Below are 20,027 nucleotides of genomic sequence, written 5' to 3' on the forward strand. Positions count from 1 at the left end.
TTCTGAGTGTAAGTTTTTTCATTATAACATCTTGTACTACTTACCATTTGGCACTGAGTTCACATTATAACAGATCCAGTCATTCTTTTCCCTTGACCAAAACTCACGTGTGTATCAGCAACAACAACAACAACAACAACAACAAATGAGCCTTTTCTTTCCCATCCTATTGCACAGGATGGAAAATCCACAAATACACAAAGGTGCACTGGTAGGCGAAGTGAGTGTCTGCAGAGTAGCTGTGTGGCTGGAGTGGGGCAGGAGAGGCCATTACACTGAAATCAACAAGTATTTTGAGAAGTCGCTTGCAACATTTTTATAAATATCTTCATAATTCACCCAGGTCCATAATTTGAGGATTGCAGGTGAAGTGAACAAAGCACTATTGTTTCTTCAGCTGCAGTTAATGGCTGCAGTTAATAGCTTGTGATATTATGTTGGTGGCAGGGACAGGAATTGCAATTAATTTTACTAAAGGGAGAAAAGGTTTGAAGTATAGAAGTTGGGAGCACCAATGCTAATTAATTCCACACAATTAAATGGTGGTGTCATTATGGAACCCGTGGTTTGAAATACAATGGATGAGGCTTTAGAGGGCCTCAAAAGCTTTTCCTCGGTCATTTTGGTACCTTTTTCTGGCTGGGAGCAAGGTATCATGTAGAGAGAAAGAAAATGCACGTATCATAAAGCACATCAGGCAGGGGTTTTTTATTGCATCTGTGCTATACCCTAGGAGACAAGGACAGAAAGAGCCCAAAGTCCTGTGTGTTTTACAGACTCATGCCTACATGCCACTGATTTAAGCTCAATGTTACATACACATGGTATCAAAAGGCAGAGCCCAAAGAGAGGCTGCCCACAAGTCCCAGGTGTTCCTGTGGTAGAGGCACATCTGGCAGGTTAGCCAGATGTGGGATCTTTCCTAAAAGCCAATGCCTTCAGGGCTGGGTGTTTCATGAAGCCGAGCACAAGCTGCCTGCACTGCAAGTAGGTATGCTTGGACTGGTCCCGTGGGAAAGCACGGCCTCAACCTTTCATGCACTCATCCACCTAGGCATGCCTGAAGCCTGCCTAAAATGCCTAGTTAAGCATGGCCTTGCTCTCATTTTACATGGAGAGCTTCGATTTGAGTGTACACTGGGCTCTAGACTAGAAGCAGCTGCTGTTGCTCCTTTCCAGGGCACGGCCAGCAGCAAAGAGGCTGATATTCATAGCCCCTTAGAAGATCCCATCTTTTGAAGATTCAAGCTGAGCACTAACATATGATGTTGTCCCTGCCCAGATTAAAAGGCCAGCAACTTTATTCATGGTTTCAAGCTCTAGTAAACAGAAAACCACACAGAAATCTTGAATGCAATAGATCCCTAAAAAGGACAAGCCTCATTCTAACTGGTTTTGTCAGGAAAAGGCCAGTGAGCCCATTTGACTTTTATGATCCTGCAACCATACATTGCAAAAAGACCTGGGAGTAGTTGTCAGAATAGTAATGACCATTTATCTAAGACTGGTATATGGGTTTGTCTCTTCTCCACTGTTTTCACACGGTGGGCACCTCAGAGGCTTTTGTATTCTGGTGTGAGAGGGGAGATAGAGAAATAGATTAACCTGAAAGACCAAGCTATTACGCAGTAACAGCACAGGTGTCTTCAGAGTTTTGGGAGAGAGTTACACCATTCATACGATGGCTGGAGCAGGCCCTGGCTCTGTGGAAGGGTGCAGGTATGTGAGGCTGTTAGGATTCTCTCAAGCAGTTTTTTTGTCACAGAAAGTGTTACAGAGGACTGTCCACATACAGTTGAAATCCTGTGCCTTTACTTGTGTCATACAGTATCACAAAGAAGACCATTCATTTCATCACTTGAGTCAAGAGCTGCTGCCCAGAGGTAAAACTGGCAGAACTTGGCTCCTAATGCTCCAAGAAAAGGTATATTTTCTCAGAAAGATCTTTCTACCTTTCTCTTGGTCGGTGTGAAAACATCTGTGTGTTGGGTTGTGTAACATGGGGCATGGTAACATACTGACCCCATGAGGACAGAGCATTCAGTTTTGGTGTGGAGTAAGGTCACTTTGGATAGCCATTTTCCAGAGCTTCAGAAAGCAGTCAGCTATGTCTGGCATTTGACATTGTAGCACAGGAGAGAAACTGTTGCATCACTGCTCGAACGTGTGGATGTCCACGTCCCACCAGAGGGTATAAGGTGGCAACAGCTGAGGGAATCTCACAAGAGAGCCCAAGAGGCTTTGCCCGTTGCCACATGAGCAGCAGTAGCCCAGGACATGTGCATGCTCCTTGACCTTGAGGCAACCTTGGTGTCAATGGCAGAGCACCCAGTCTTCCCATAGGGGCTAGGATTGCATTCTGAAACTAAATTTTCCAAGTGAATTTTGGTTGAGCTGGCTTGGAGTAGATGATAGGATCAAAACAGACTGGAAGCAGGAGGGAGCTGCAGGGAGATAAGACCAGAAAGAGAAATATCTTTATTTCTTTATTTCAAACCTGAGTGGCAGTTTTGCCTGCTTGATGTGAAAATATCAATCAGTCTAGCTGATAGAGCTAAGGAACAGAATCAAATATGTGAGCTTTAGCAATGTAATAGGGAAAACCTAATCCCCAAACTAACCTTACTTTGTCATGAGTGAGCTATATTGTATTTTGAGTTTACAATGACCAGGGATTATCCTCTAAAATAAATAATAAGCTATCATCCCATATCTATAGCAAAAGTTAGAGTCTTGAGGTACAAATTGGAAACAATGACCTTGACTCTTCTTTCTCAGAGGCGCAGACCAAAAAACATTTTTTTAAAAAAAATTGGTTAAGTCAATAAAGTTACTCCTAGGAAAGATCAAGTAAGAAAGAAGAGAATCAGAGCTGAGGTGCTTCCTATTTCTTTTTCAGATACCACACTAGCTTTTCGTCTTTCCTTGTCCTTCCTTAGTTAGCATCCCTAATTTGCATGCAGAGCCAGGTCCATGATAAAATCCCTCCATCAGATCCACAGAGTATACTGCCAGTCTCAGCCAGGGAAACGGATTGAAGGATTCAGCAAGACCACAGTATGTTTAAATCCCTGCAAAAGGGAGAGAAAGAAAAGCTGATAAAACAAAGTAATGACCACATCCCTCCTGTTAGGTAACAACAGTTACCCTAGGGCTGGAACACTTTTATCTAGAATATAAATGCCAGGAGAGTACTATATCTTCAAGGATGTTTTTGTGATCATAATGAAAATAGTAAAAGCAAGGTTTTCCTATCTTTGTTCTCACACACACATTTTCTTCATGTACGGGGAAAAATCAAATCATCCCTTTCTGTGACTAAAAACAAATGATTTACTGCAACTTAGAAACTTATTGCCCTTCAGGTGAGTACTGATAATTCAATACATTCATACTCAGTCATATTTGTTTAAACCACCGCTCAGCTTTCAGTCGAGCTGTAGGTCTGGGATCTGCAGGAAATATTGGTTTTCCCTCTTTGCCATTGTCTTCCAAATACTTCCTTAATTAATTAATTTTTTTTTGTTGTACAGGTATACTGCAAATTCCAACACATACATAGTGAAATCAACCATTTAAAACAATGTCAATGTTAACAAGATGATCCATTTCGTCCTCTTATAGAAGCTAATGAACCATTGTGAATTTATTGTGATGGAAAGACAGTGTCTGCTTGCAATTAGACTGATGAGCAGGGTTATTCTCATGAGTGGGTACTTTAAAGTAATTATTTTCATTTGTTCTTGTAAAAAAAAAAAAAAGCAAAAAAAGGCTACATCTATGCACAACTGAGCTTTGATTACCTGGCATCTGAAAACACATTCTCAAAAGGATGTTTCTAATTATTGTCTTACAAGAGAGAAAGAAAGTAACTATTGCTTGGGAGACCTTTGTGTTGATCTTTTGGAACTTAAAATGGGAACTCAGTTTTAAGTCATTGTAACAGTGTATAGCATTTGTGAGATCACATAAATTTATCCATAACTGTCAATATGCAGGAACACTCTAGCTCAGCCCTGTGGAATTTTTATTCCTTTCCAACATCCACAGCTCTAGGCCTATTTCACCTCAGGCAGCTTTCTCCCTCCCATAGCCACTAACCTTGATCCTTATTCGACTTCTGGCATATGCGATGGACCCTTAGTAGTTTTCTCAATGATGCTTCATAAGGTGACAGCATCAAATATCCTTCACTGTTCTGACATCTTTCAGTACTTCCCTGACCTTAATATATCCTTTTAATAAAGCTTTCTGCAACATCTTAATAGTCATCACCTTGTGACCTTTAAATAATAGCCTATCTAGCAGTACCTTAGTTATAAGGGTGAAGAATAGGCTATGCCAGCCACCCTATTACTTTTTTACAGGATTTTATTTTGTAGCTCTGGTCATCGCAGCCCACATTTCAAAGGGATCTGGACAGGTTTTTTTAAATCAAATACTTGTGTACTTCTTTATGTCCGCTCTTCTCTCAGGTATGCTTTTCCACAGATGAAGTGCTATCTGCAGAGTTTAGCATCCTTGTGTACCATCATAAAGGTTTGCTATTTTCCCATAATGTATTTGGGATGCTAAACAACATTCCTATGGCAAAACAAGGAAGGAGCCTTGCTGATACGATCTGCTTTATTACTTTCAATATGTCAGCTACCTTTCTGAGAATGATTCTGCCTCACAGGAAATGGAAACTGATTCCTTTTTATATACATATTTCATTGGTTTGTTTCCTTACTAAGGCAAAGGAATGCAGTATTTTTCCCTCCAGTGAACATAGAGCTTACTAGCTTACTAGCTCTGCTGGATTTTCTTTAGCATTATTTTCTGTACAGCTTTTGCTTTTGTCTCAACTTTACGAGAACAGAAACTATCCTAAATCTTGAGGTGAGGATGAGTTGGGATCTTCTGGTCTCTTCTCTTTCCTTCAATAGTTCCATTGTTTTAAATCTAAGAAAATAATTTTTGATGAAAGCATATTTTAACTCCCCCAAAGTGGTTTTTTTTACATCTACTTCATTACCTATTGTTCTAATCCAAATGCTTTTGCCATTTACATGTTTTTTTTTTCTCTAAGTTTAAAGTCTAAGTTTCCATGCTCCTTTCCACAGTGATTAACTATCTATCATAGCCCCAAGTTTGGCACCTTTATCTCCACTGAGATACACAGTGAGGTGTACAGAGCAGAATGCCACAAAGTGCTTTCATTATCCACTTCCGATAAAAATTGGTTTGGCCTGGGGACTTCTTTTGGTTAAGCAAATGCTGATTTCTTATGAAGAATTAACTCTTAAAAGGCTAGAAATCTTCCAAGATATTTACTCCCCTCTCAAAGCCTAGTATCTCAGCAGAAGCTCAGTTAGAACTGTCAAATATGCAAACCTTGTGGGTGATCTGCTGCTTTCAGCTTGTTTTCATGCACTCACTTCACTCCCGTATTTTATATCTACAAAGAGCATAGCACTCAAATGTCAATACTACAATTTCACCTTTAACAACCTCTGCCCAAGTTAACCGAAAGCTGCTTAAGAACAAACTATCATCAAAAATAAAGCTGCCTTTTCTGTTTGATTTTTTTTTTTCTTGGTTGTTATTACTTACAGTCTGAGAGTGAAACACTGTTTCAGTCTTTCCCATTTCTCTTCCATGTTACAGAAGAGTTTCAGCTCTGGTGGGAGTTTTAACAGCTTCATTCAATGTCTTGTTCCCTATCGTTCACTCAGAGCCAAGTCATCCCACATTCATTGTCTGAGGGCTAACTCATCAGCACCAAATAACACAAGACCAGCTTGTGTTGTGAACCAGCTAGTCTGAAAAGGCTCACGCCGTTCCCCTGAGCAGTGTAATTCTCCACACAGAGGACAAGTTAATATTTCACTATACATCTCAGTGCTCATTTCAGAATGTCAGGGAAAATGTACTTACTTAGCAATTATACAGTGTTTTTTGTCTGCAAAATTATTTACAAAAAGTATCTGGAGATCATCTCTGAAAGGGATGTGTATATACTATCCCTGTTGTAGACAGGTAAATGAAATCACAGAGATGAGGTGTGCTCTGTCCAGGATCACACTTAGCCATGTACAAGCTGATAGAAGATGGGAGAAATCAGTTTGTCCCCAGCATTAAATACCACAAGATGCTCAAGCTAGTTTTTACTCTCAGGGCAGTGAAATTATCCCACATCCACAGTGTTATGAGCATTTATTTTTGCTAGGTTAAATAACCCCTGGGTGCTCATCCCAAACTTTGTACTGCTCAGCCATGCCAGTTTGGGGGCTGTATGGTGAAGTAGACTCAGGAATGGGTTAAAAACTAACCTTTTTCCTAGTTCCTTGGTTTGTTTCACTATCCTTCCCCAGAAAAATATTTGTACTCTGAGAAAGATTTGGACTAGGAAATAGTGTCCAGTGTTGGGAGAGTGTGTAAGCTGCCACTTTCTCTGGAAGAAAGGTTTGTCAAACCAGGCCAAAAGGCTCAGTCACAAAGAATACACCCAGCAGAAAAAAGAAACCACTCCTGAGGTATACTCATTACTAGACAAAAATAAGTGTGGCAACGGATTCCAAATAAATTCAGCAATATATAATGGCATGCTTCCAAAATGGAATAGCTGTGTGCATGAATGGCATTGCTACTAGAACATGAACAACTTTCAAATTTAGCACATTAGTTGCATTTTGGGATAACACATGTGTGAGATTTGCGTATGTGTTGTTCTTTTAAAAAAAAAAAAAGCAATGAAGGGCTTCTCATTATCCCTAGAGGCTGCAGAGAGCAGAGGCCTATTGAAAATAAACACAGCACAGGAGGGGAATTCTAGCAAAAATGTTGATCTTGGAGGAGGATTGGTGTTTTCACCAGATCCTTTCTAGGGTAAAGAATAAAACAGCTGGCTTCTTTCACGTAACCCATATTCAAATGCCAGGAGTCCCAGCAGAGATGTTATTCCATCTGTAACATACACTCTTCGTCTGCAAGGGGCAGAGCATTACCCAAGCATGAATCAGTCATGAAGTATCTCTCACACAGTCAATGACTGATCTATCAGTTGCCAAGATCTCTGTGCAATAACTGAGAAAACAAGACAGAAATATACTCAGCCACCAGGCAGTAGGTTCCCTCTCTATAATTTACCATAGAACAGATGTGAACTTGTCCTTTTTCCACCAAAACCGCACACATTCAGGCTCTCTCACCCTTTTCTTGACCCAGAAAAAGGTCTCTAAATGCGTCTCTGCTGAAAGCTACTCTTTGCTTACCTTAGACTGCGCAAGACAACACTCCTCACAATAATGGCAAGGAACTCTCCTGTCCTCTCCATTAAGTTAGAAAACCAGGACGTCATTAGATGGCTTCATGTCAATAAAGGCTAGCAGGCCAGCAGTTCTACCCTTGTCATTATCTGCAAGCACATATTTTTCCAAATAGACAAAATTAATTTGAAAACTAAAAATAAATGCATTTTAAAATACTTTGCCTCTCCAGGGCTGTTAAGAAAATAAATCTAATTTTACAAATGGCTCTCATTTATTAATTAACTTGTTATGTATCAAGTAATGTTGAAATGGCTGTGGTCAAAACTTTGCACTCAAATCTATACAAGAGCGGAGATGAAAGGACACTTTTTCTCTATAATCTATTCTGAACCCAGCTTGGATCCTTAGCAAGCATTTGCACGGGGTAAAGGATCTCTTTTTCATGCGGAGATGAGCCTCATGTTTCACTGACTTTGGTGTGTCCCAGGGAGACATCTCTGGGATTCCTCATGGGAAGATACAGACCTTGCTCATATGCAGATTTGCTTCTGTCTATCAAGGCATGAGCTTCTGCTGCAGCTGCTCCCGTATGTGAGATGTGTGGGTCTTCGTCCTCTGCTCCATCTCCTAAGTACTATGACGTTCTTAAGTGCTTAATGATCCATCCCTGAGGCCTCTACCCTTTAACAACAAATGTCACAATTTGCCAATGGTCCAAAAGCTACCTGGGGGTGGGTGGGGGGGCATCCAAAAGTGTGTGGTGGCAGTTGCACATATACAGTATCATTACACGAGCCTTAGTCTCCATAGGAAATCAGGATAACTACTCAAGTGATGTTTTTTCTATAGAACTGTTATCCTAAAACAACATATTCATTTTGGACTCCTGCCTCAGCTTATTTCTCAGCATTAACTATTATGTCACTACATACTAAAAAGCGTTCAATATTCAATAATTTATTCTATTTGGGAAATTCTATTCTCTATTTTCCAAACAGTATCTGTCAAAACTTTATTCCATTTTGAATATTAAAAAAGAAAGTCTTCTTCTGTTGGATACTAATGCAAAAATGTGATTTAGAAGTTCATCTTTCTTTTCTTTTTTTTTTTTTTTAAAAAGACAAACAAGCCCAGAACAACATTGGCTCAGTACTCATAACTCTATCTGGCTCTATGTTTCTTCTCTGCCGTCTAAAAACACAGATATACCAAAGAGTTTAAAAGGAACAACAGAACTTCTGTAATACACTAACAACATGTGGCACGTAGTCCAAGAATTGCCAAATGCCTCCAACTCCACGAGCACTGAGGGAATTTTACAGTTTCACAAACTAGAGATCAGAACAACATCAGAAAGAATCATGGAATTATTTTTGAACTTATTGAAGGAATTTCAAGGAATTTATGAACCACAAAAGTTTTCCGACATATGTCTTGCACTAAGCCTAAACTACTGGGCTGTTTTTTGGAAGTCCTGTGTAACTGTAAACTCTCACTGAATTCAGGAGGTGATCACAAAGTTAGGTTTTTGCTTATCTTGGGGATAAATGAAGGATCTCTGCATTCTCTTTGGTGAGAACTTCATGACTGTGGAGACTGAACTGTCACACACTGGAGAGGAATGATTTTTTTTTCCGCTGTGAAGTCAGAAGAAACATTGCAAAGAATAGGATAAAAGCTACCGAACACTTGATGTAACCTATAGAGGAAAGTATGCATATTTTGTGTGGAATTCTGGATCTCTTTCCAGTAAGAAAGGTTACACATCTCACAACCCCACCCCCGCTACTATTCAGAAAACAAATGGACACAACACCGTACAAACAAAACGTGTTAGAAAAAGAAATTTTGAAAACCACAGCAGCAGGTGACAGTACGTTACTGTGGAGATTAATTACTTGTCATGCTTCCAGAAAGTCCATTAAGAAATCTAATCTACAAAATGGCCTCTCCTACACACATTACTCGTCCATTAACATTCTGAGAGCATTTAGCAATTAGGCAACATGGGTGATAGCATGTGCAATCCTTGTGAAGTGGTGGGAGTGGGATTTCAATAATGTTTTCACACTGAAGAAGAAACAGCATAGCAACAAGAGGTGCAGCAGAAAGCAGTACCTTTGCACAGTCTGGCCAGGAAAAGTATATGGCAACAGTCTGAAAAAAATGAACCACTGAATCGAAATAATTTCTTAGTTTCCTTTGGTTAGCTTTTCCCTCTTTGCCACTTTCCTTTTCCATGATACTGATCTGTATTTTTCCCTCTCTCCTGCCTTATCTGCAATTTCTGCCACCATTTCTTCTGTCCTTAACTTGCTCTTCTCTTAATCTTTGCGGTGTGTTCAATAGCACTCTGTTAATTGGCATTTCTTGACATTGCTCATGTCTATTGTACAGTTCTTTGCCATCACTTGTGTTTGAGAATTTTGTCCCTTTCTCCTTCTGGGACTTTAATCCTGAAGTTTTTCTCTCTTGCCTACTCAAATTTATCTGAATTGCACTCCATGGGTGGGTTTTTCATCCTGTGATACATCAAAGGAATACAATGGGACCTTTTGTCAGCAGAGAAAGATAAAATAGTGTAGGAATATATTTCTGGTAAAGAATTTTCCTTCAAAGTACTCTCTCTCTTGCTCCATCCCCCTGTATTTTTGGCTCCATCCTACCTGCTGGGGTGGCATTTATAAGGTCATCTGATCTGGCCCTTTTTTCCAGGCCTTTAGCTTCTGGTGGCATTTAACTTGATATTGATAGCACTTCCCTGGCACCTCTCTAGCACAATTATACATGACAAAACGCATTAAGGATTTTCATTTTGGGCAGCTGAGTCTCCACAACTATTCATGATTTGGCATCTATTTGAAGCTTGTCAACAAGGCTACCAATTATGATGATGGTGGGTTTTGTGATGTGTATGTAACATCTGTCCAGCAAAAACTGGAAAGTCACCAGCAAATCTCTTGCAGTCTATGGCAATTAAAATCTAAATGGGTTTTAGTTCAGTACATCCATATCATGGACTTGATTTAAAGATATCACAATGAAAGTTCTGTATCCCTCTGTTAATATCCAGTGAGTATATCTTTCTACAGTGTTGAGGATTTTTAATTTTTTTCACCCTTATTTTATTTTCTCTCCCTTACCTGTTTCACTTCTAATTCTATGTTCACCTGATTCACAAAACACTTTTATATTTCTTTAATCTCTATCTTTTAGTCCATTTTCTTACCTTGCTATCCTCTGGCACCCCTGTTCACACACAGGTGATTTAATTGAAAATGAGGCAAATGGAATTAAGAGGCAGAACTCATGCCGAAACCCGATTTCGGCTGGGATAGGGTTAAGTTTCTTCCTAGTGCTGTGTTTTGGATTTAGTACGAGGAGAATGTTGATAACACACTGATGTTTTCAGTTGTTGCTAAGTGCCCTCCTAGTCCAAGGACAGCTCCCGTGCCTACTGACTGAGCTAGGTACACAAGATGGGAGGGAACATAATCAGGACAGCCAGCCCAGCTGGCTAATGGGGTATTCCATACCATGTGACATCATGCTCAGTATATGAAGGGTAGGCGTGATCCAGGAAGTGCTGATCACTACTTGGTTATCGGTCAGCGCGGGTGGTGAGCAATTGCATTGTGCATCACTCATTTTGTATATTCTATCATTATTTATTATCATTATTCTCCCTTTTCTGTTCTATTAAACTGTCTTTATCTCAACCCATGAGTTTTTCTCACTCTTACCCTTCCGATTCTCTCCCCGTTCCACTGGGGAGGTGGGGGGAGTGAGCGAGCAACTGCGTGGTATTTGGCTGCCTGCCAGGTTAAACCACGACAAGACTGGAGAAATTCAGCTCTAGACTTCACAATCCATTATTGCAGATGGCTCAGAAATAATGTAGTTTATCCTACTGCAATGTTTAGTATGGACGAAATGGCCATAGATTCTTAGATAATTGCATTACTGAAAGGGCAATAAGTACCTGAAACAGGTTACAGGAGAGAATATTAAAGCAAGGTGAGATAAGTCATAGTATAATAGAATCATAGATGTTAGAGATGGAAAACACCTATACAGTTCCTCAAGCCCCTCTACCTTGCCAAGCCTAGATTGCTTCCCACTGAAACACAGTTTCAAATACTTTGTTGAGTCTAACTTTAGAGGTCCTGGTAGGTATTCATCTCCTACTTTTCAGAGATCACGCTTTGCTGCTAGGGAGACTTCCTCTCTCTGCTGCCTTTGGTGAACTAAGCATGGGGCCAAACAGCTGCTCTTTCTTGAATAGAAAAAGTTGCATTGCATCCCATAGTCAAAATTATGGTCTCCTGAAGCAGGAACGCTGAATGATGAGACAGTGGGTGTGAGAGGAAAACACATGTGATGGCATTGATTTGATTGCCCTGGCAAAGACATTGGCAGTGACTATCAAGCCATGCATTACAGCCTGTAAATAGCAGATTGTGGAGTCAGCAGAAAGAGCTGTATGAGTTGCTGGAGGTCTTGAACAAGACACGGCATCCATTAATAGTGACATGCCAGTGGAAGGAAATGTGGCTGCATTTTTAGGGACCCAATTAACATTAGGCATAGTTAATAAGGTAGGAATGCTTTTGAGAATTTGAGAGATGCTGAAACAGTAGAAACTCAGGAAAGAATCTGAAAGTTTTGCCCCTGGGTAAACTGGAAGGACTAGCTGGAAATGGGGAGGCAGCCTAGAAAGCAAAATAAGCAGCATGGATAACACAGCATGTAACTCCTTGCCTGTAACACAGCTACAGGAGAAAACTTAGGAAAGAAGCTCGTTAGAATATGGTAGACCTTGTCCTCCATGTAGTGAAGTGAAGAAGAAAAGGTGATAATATCTGATATTATGATAAGCTATACAATATTTTCCTTTCCACAGGGTCCAGCAAAACTTTTCTTATAGGGAAAAATATCACATATGTTTTTAAAAACCACGATGCCATATGCTGGATGCATCTTAAAAGAAAGAGACTAGTAGAGAGAAGGATGGGAGCTGGAAAAAGCCAGTAGTAAAGATATTTTACGAAGTGTCACATTCTTCAGTAATCTCTTTCTTCCGTCACTCTTCCTTCAGTGAATCTTTTGTATTCAACTGGATTTTCAATATTGAAAGAGTTGTGTGTGAAATAAGCACATCTTGACAACACAAATCCCTACCTGTGCTTTTCCTAACAACAGCTGAAAGACTGCTGCTCTATCTGATCCAAGTGTTCCAGAAAATTAGTTTTCAGACTATAAGACTACTAAATTTTAGATGGTAGTGTCCCACCTTGTGGATTAATTCTGAAATGTCATTGTTTGAGATTAGATGGATGCTTAGCCTTGATGTCTACTCGAGACACAATTGTGGAATTACCAGCAGTGATTTACTGGTCTGGGCGCAGCGTTCCACTTCCATCGTTAACATATGATGATGATTTTAGTGGTGCATTATTTCACTTAAAGAAAGTGTATAAGATTGTCTCCACCCTTGGATATATTCAAAACCTGGGTGGACACAGCCCTCGGCAACCACTCTGCTCTGGGCAGGGGTCTTGGGCTAGAGACCTCCAGAATGTCATCCCACCTTAGCAATTAAGTGAAGAAGAACAGCATTTACTTTCACTTGATGCTATGCTTCTGGGGGATGTCTTGACACATTAATGATGGGTATTTACAATGTTGGTGGGTACTAGAGACAAAATAAGGATGTATTGGCAAAAGGCAATATAAGAGTTACTTTGTTTAACTCTGGGGTGGGGAGTAATCCCTTGGAGAAAAATCAAGATCTCATAAATTAAGTTGCTGTCAGTGTTTTGCCAGCCTCCAAGTTTGCTGCAGAAAAGTAGGGGGTTGGTTGTTAATTAACAGTGTGATTTTATTTCTTTATGTATTGCTGGGATTTTTGCTTAGGTTTTCTATCAAAAAGGAATTCCGGTCAGCCCATATATTCTTGAGTAGACTGTGTAAGAAATACTCTATAATATGTTGGGGTTTCTAATGAGATTTCTGCAATGTCATACTACTGTTCTACCTGACAAATAATTGGTTTTTATTTAATTCATTTGGTCCTAGCTACTATTCTATGCAGAGCACAGAACAATATTTTTCCATGGAATATTTGCACTCAAAAAATATTTACCCTATGATATCTGTAAGGTAAATGTTGCTTTATAAATTGGAATATTTGTCACTCCATGGAGTTGTTTACCTTTTCCCAGAAATATTTATGCAGTACAATGAGAGTATTTACCTTTCAATTTAACCACCAAATATTTGTAGGCCACCATCTTTTATGCCCACCACCTGTTCTCAAGGCACCTCACTGCCAAATTATTTCATTTTTCAGTTTCCTATAATTTTTTATGATAAGTTTGTTGCTTCAAGATTTTCTATGTCTTTTCCTGAACTCTCTCCTTCCCATTCGTCACCACTTTTGGGGGAACACAGCACCGAGAAAGAGGATCAGGTTTCCATATGCCTGTGGCAGAGCGACAACAGAGGATGACTTACCTCTCTGTTCTTTGACCACTCATCTCTGCATTGCAAAGCACAAACCCGCAAGCCACTGCTATTTTGTAGGCACAGCACATTACAGATTCAGGTACAATTTGCTATCTGATATCCCCCAGGCCTCTTTCTGCACTATGAGTTTGTAGGTTATTCCTCCAGCTGAATAGCTTTTGGAAGTTATTTTCCTCTTCATCCATTTCCTATTTTTTGAAAGCTCTCATTTTATTACCCTTATTCATGTAGAGTAGAATCCTACTGCATAAGCTGTTCTGCTTCATTAAGGATACTTAATTATTTTAGTTCACCTATATTTTAAAAATAATATTCTCTTAGTTCTTCTCCAATATTCTTAGAGTTCTTACACATTCCATCTATTTCGTAAAAAATGCAGATAATACAACAAAAATTACCCATTGGCATAAAACCCTAACAACTATACTTGATTATTTTTAAACAAAATTATTGAAGACCTTAATACGCTGCCAAGCTAGAGTCCTAAATACCTTAGTAGAGTCTCTCTTTCCCCTGAAAATACTGTTCTGGGGTATCAAAAAAGGTGACGACTTATAAGCTGAAGGTGTCCTTTTGCCTTTCGTGAGAATAGTCATCTCTGTTTTTTTTTATTGCTGCTTCCTTAATAGAAAGGGAAACTCTCTTCTGCTCTGTACATTGTTGATCTGAGTCACATAAGGATGTTTTCATTGAACAAGCAGTGTTTCTAAGTCTAGATCAATTCTAATTTAAACAGAAAAGTCTTACATCAAACTCTGCACTTTCTATTGGTGTCTAACATTAAATTTGTTATGTGATTGCTCTGTAGTGATCTGAAAGTTCTTTCTTCTCTGAGTCACCTGCAGTGGCTGGATGGACAGGCTCTGATCTATGGAGTTGACATGGGGTGTGGAGCTAAAGGGGAACCAGTCATTTCCTTTGCAGCATTCCCAAAGGAATAATCACAGTCAAGCTACATGCATGTTTAGAAGCTCTTGTTCCCTTACATAGGAAAAAAATTCACAGGAAATATTGAATTTCTTTCCTTCTGTCAAAAGTCTTTTTTTCTTCTTCTTTTTTTCTTCTTTTTTCTTCTTTTTTCTTTCCTTTTTTCTCTTTTTTTTTCCTTCTTTTTTCTCTTTTTTTTTTCTAAAATTTAACCTAGATCCCACTGAATGTAGTATGTGTATATGCATGACAGATTAAAGGATATCTCTGACTTCCTGTTGCATCATGCAGAGGTATGTGCAGTAGCATGTTTCTTAGCTGACAAGCACCCAAGAGGAAACTCGATGATTATGAGGGACTTCTCCAAGAGAAGAGAAAGGAGGAGTGTCACGAATGAGTGGTTTAGAGGCCGTTTAAAGAATCACCGTCAAAGGTATTAGCAGAAAGTGATTTTAATAGAGATTTATAAAGGTGCGACCTAACAGAATTCAATGGCAAGGTTCACTCTATTACTTATTACACGGGTGAAACATATGAAGGGAAATCATCTAAGGGTTTATATCTCAGGGACTATATGTGTTTAGCAGCAGTCTAGGGTTTATTCACAGTTTAGCAACACTTAATTATCAACTAATCATTAAAAACTTTAGTAGCACTTAATCATTAACTAATTCAATATTTACAAAGTGAGTTAGTAAGCCTACTACAATCACAACTTAATTACAGATTATGCTTACTATCAGTTCACACACACAGAGAAATATATATATATCTAAAAATATATACAGAAGGTACCTGTTAAAAATTCCCCTCGATTTCAGTCAAGAAATATTCACATCGAACGTCTAGGCATTCCCTCGCAATGGGCGAAAGGGTTGAGCTTCGAAGGGGACTCAGCCCAAGACTCAACGGTCGTCCGAATATCGCAGACCTGAAAGGTCGTGATCTCTGAGAGGTGTCCCACTCAGAGGGAGATGCTGGGTGCAGCCCGCTGCGGTCCAGGAGAGCTCAAAGGGCCTCACTTAGGAGCACCGTTTATAGGTTTGCAAGATGGTTGGCTTTAGTCATCCGTAAATTTCCATCCTGGCCACAGTCCCAGATGGTAATTACTAAAAAATTCTCAAGGTTTCAGTGTCATTCTACTGGACACCTGGGCCAGGCAGCAGGAGCACCTTCCCAGCCTCAGCTGTGCAGAGTTTCTGATACAGTCAAGGAACGCTCAGTCACCAGACTCAATACACCAAGGCTGAGGTTTCTGGAAATTTCTGAGATCAACAAGTGGCCTGATCAACAAGTGGCCCAGGGAAGAAAGGGGGTGTGTGAATGCACCACCACAAAGAGACAAGGCTGTACTCTTTCGGATGTCTTTGTAGAACTCTGCAACTTACAGTCTTCACTGCAAGGCACCCAGGCAGTCACTTACGTTCTGCTAGCTGGGAGACTTTTTTATGAGAGCAACAATAGAGATTTCTTCAGAAGTACTTTACATATCTTCTGGTTAGAAAGTAAAAAAATAAAATACAGAGGCAAAAAAGTGGCTAAAACATAGCTAGAGCTGGCTAAAACGTGACAACACCTTGAGGAGCAATTCAACACAGAAGGCATAACCATTCTTCTCTGTCTCATGCAAATAACATGATTTTGACTGGTCCCAACCAGTGGGATGCTCTGCAACAGGCTGGGAATCCTCTTCCACCTTGGTTTTCTATTCTGACTACTGATAAATACCTGAGTAATACTGGACTGAACAAATACAAATATCCCAAAGTAACATTATCTAATTAAGATGTTCCTCTTTCAAAAATTATCTAGATTTTTTTTTTTCCATTTTCTCCTAAGAATCCTTAATAAAATTGAATCAGCTGACTGATTTGGAGTTGTTTGCACTGGAAATCTAGCATCTTTTCTGGTTGGAGCTGAGCTTATTAAAAAAATATAAAGAGCACACTCTAAACAGGCTGCCCAATTTTAGCAAAATACATTTGCATGGATTTCTTCCCAGAGTAGAAATTCCTCTTTTTTCAATTGTGTGCAATTTATGACCATGCAGAAAATATGAGCCATGTTCTCTTCTCTTTTATACAGCATAAGCTTCAGTGAAATCAAATTACACTGATGTAAAACCATTGTAAATGAGATCAGAATCAAAATCTACCTCACCCAAGACAAAACTGTTTTGTGGGTAAATAATTTCATTTTGTGATTAATTTAATATTAGTGATGGGGCCCAAATGTGTTCTGTAAACTATGAACAGAATTTCATTCTCTGAGGTCAGTGAAATACAAATGAAAAACATTCTATTATCAAAGGTGCCACAGTTTTTGGTGAACGTTTTTTTTTAATACAAACTTTCTATTCTTACTGACACCCAAAAGTTGACTTTTAGAGATGTTTTCACTGAATGTGTCAGGTTTGGTTTGTTTGGGGGTTTTTGACTCTAGAAACATGTTTTTTTACTTAGTTGGTTAATTATTGCAGAAAATATTCACTGTTCTTGCTGTCTCCTCCTAGCTAAGGTCCGGGTTTGTTTCACCAGGAAACTAGTTCATATGCATAGCTTGATTTGTTACTTTTATAACTAGTCAGCTAAACTAACAGTTTATAAAATTACATTGGTACAAAGAAAATCTACTTGGGTTCAGAAGGACATGATGTGCCATGTGTTTGCAGAATATTAATTGTGACTGGAATAAATATTGATTATGCCCTTTGTAAAATGACCGACAAACATTTCAGTATTCTTTAAACAGAAGCTGTTTGATCCTGATAGATTGCTGTACTTTCCCTGAGGAAAACTAGGGCCAAAAAGTTGAAGAACTCTGCACTAGTTGTAGGAAAAATACTCAACAAATGATCTTGTTAACAGAAAATTGTGCAACCTTTACATAATTTTAATTAGAGACTTAATTTTATTCTTTCCAAGTCTGCAAGTACGAAAAAAGAGCTGTGCTGGAGGATTTTTCATAAACTCTAAGTTGAAGATCAGATATTGTTCTACAGGAATTACTATATCACATAAATTAATATCATGCTTAGATCTGGTATTGAACTGAGAAAACTAGTATTAATAATGCAACCTCTGCTGCTGTAGTTCATAATGCTGAGAGAAATAAACATCATCTTCCCTTTTGTTCTGTCCTGGTGCTAATATAAGCATAAGTATCCCCAGTCTTCTTTAAAAACTCATTATTCATACAGGTTTTGCCCCCTGAAAAGCACAAAATACTCTACTTTTTTATGCAGAGAGAGATCACATTCTTCCAGTAGAATGAAAAATACTCTCTCTCTCGTCATACTCTACTTTTAAAAATCTTAATTTCTGCTGATATAACTCTTTATAACTGAGTTGTCCATATGGGCAATACTTCTCATATCAATGTCACCACCAAGGTTCAAACAACTTTGCCTTCCAGAGCATCCTCTAGTACACTTCCTAAGGATTATGGCATTAAAAAAAAAAAAAAATTCTCTGTCCTCAGTCTCTTTTGTTGTCCACCTTTTAATGTTCTCTGATTGATTTGATTTTGAGATTAGTTAGTGACCTTCCTTGCTGGCTTCCCTTAAATGATGACCATTTTCGCTTTTAGGAAACAATGTTCAGATCTCAGCCTCCTATCAAACTCACTGAGTTTAGGCAATCATTCACTATTTCCAGCTCTAAGAATCTAGATATAACTTCTGGTTGACAAGCTCCCTGCCTGAGCATCCTTCGTCAGAAAGAGACTTCAATGTACAACAGTCCTCTACACTGAAGAATTCTTCAGGCCTCTTTAGTCATCTGCAGATGCCACCTCCAGAACTTACTTTGATTACAGTCTACCTTCCCAAAACACCTATTGGATGAAATACAGCTTGACATACAGCTTGAAAGAAGAGCTTAATTGAGTATATATAGTTGATTCTGTAATTACGTTCATAGCCCAGGAATTGCAGATCTAGGTGTAAAGACATGTAATGATATATTCCTGGCCATCTAAGCTGGACCAAACCTTACAACCACCCAGCAGTCCAGATTTTATTGATAGAAATTTACAGAAAGACAAATTTTTTTTTTTTTGCATCTTTATGTACTAAAGAATGGCACTAAAGGGAAATCAGTATTTTCTTTAGTGGTGCTACTCTTAAATGATATTCTATTTTAATGAGGAAAGACAGATGAGTGGGTCCCCTAGCTATGTGTTCAAGGATTACAGTGTGTGTTGCTTCCAGTAAATGCACTGCAAAGGGACAGTCCTCCCTGCAGTAACTTTTTCAGCTGAGGCTGCTCCCATCACTGGACATGATTTCTTTGTTAGTCAGATGACCTAGCGAGAATTACATTAGTTTCTGTGAGTAAAGATGGTTTCTTATTCTGTCATTCATAAACTAAGAGTCTAGGGAACAGATTTACTGAACTCTGGATAAATAAAACAAGGCTAAGTTATTGCTTGATCTTACTTTCCCTCTCCAGAACAAATCATAATTATCTGCAGAGGCCTCCTACTTTGAATTTGAACACAAGTAACAAGCACAGGGAGTACTGTGCACTATAAGTAAGTGAGAAGAGATCCACAGCAAGGAGGTCATCCAATACATCTTTCTACATGAGAGAAAGCAAGCTCTATCTCACTTTCCACCACAAGATCCTGTTCCCTGAGCACAAATAAACAGTAGGCATGGTGCTTTCTAGACACAAACTACGAGCTACTCCTCCAGTTAAAAAGAACCCGTTCTGGCAAGGAAAACAGACTATTTGCTGCCTCTTCTCTCATAACAGCAGAACTAAGAGAACAAGAGAGCAACTGAGTTGGAAGAAATGAGACTGAACTGCGTTTCATGTCATGGAAGGTTCCTGTGGAAATCAGTCTCCAGGAGAGATACTTGTAAAATGAAAAAGGTTGTTAAGTATTTTACTTCAAGATTTGTTGTGCCTGGCTTTGCAGCTATTCTGGGCAGAGATGTGTAGAAGTCATTTAGATGTCCAACTGGACAAAAACTCTCTCATAGTTGCAACTTGCCATATTTGCTCTGTGTTCTCATATAACAGATGCCTCAAACTGACCTAAATGGAGAGCTCTCTGTTATGGCTAAGCAGATGAAGTGCAATCCTTCCACCTGGCCCTGTCTGGCAGTACCAAATATATTTGTCTAATTGGGTGACTGAACAAATGAGCCAATTGAAGAGGTAATAACTTACGAGAAAGAGAGCACCTCTCAGATGGGATACATGGAAATAATTGGGACTCTACTGCATGCGGCAGTTAAAACACAGTCTGAAACTAATATTGAAAAAACAGCATTTTTTCTCTGTCACTGACATTTAAATCAGAAAATCCCAA

Source organism: Calonectris borealis, chromosome 1, assembly GCF_964195595.1.
Source record: "Calonectris borealis chromosome 1, bCalBor7.hap1.2, whole genome shotgun sequence".
Taxonomy (NCBI): Eukaryota; Metazoa; Chordata; class Aves; order Procellariiformes; family Procellariidae; genus Calonectris; species Calonectris borealis.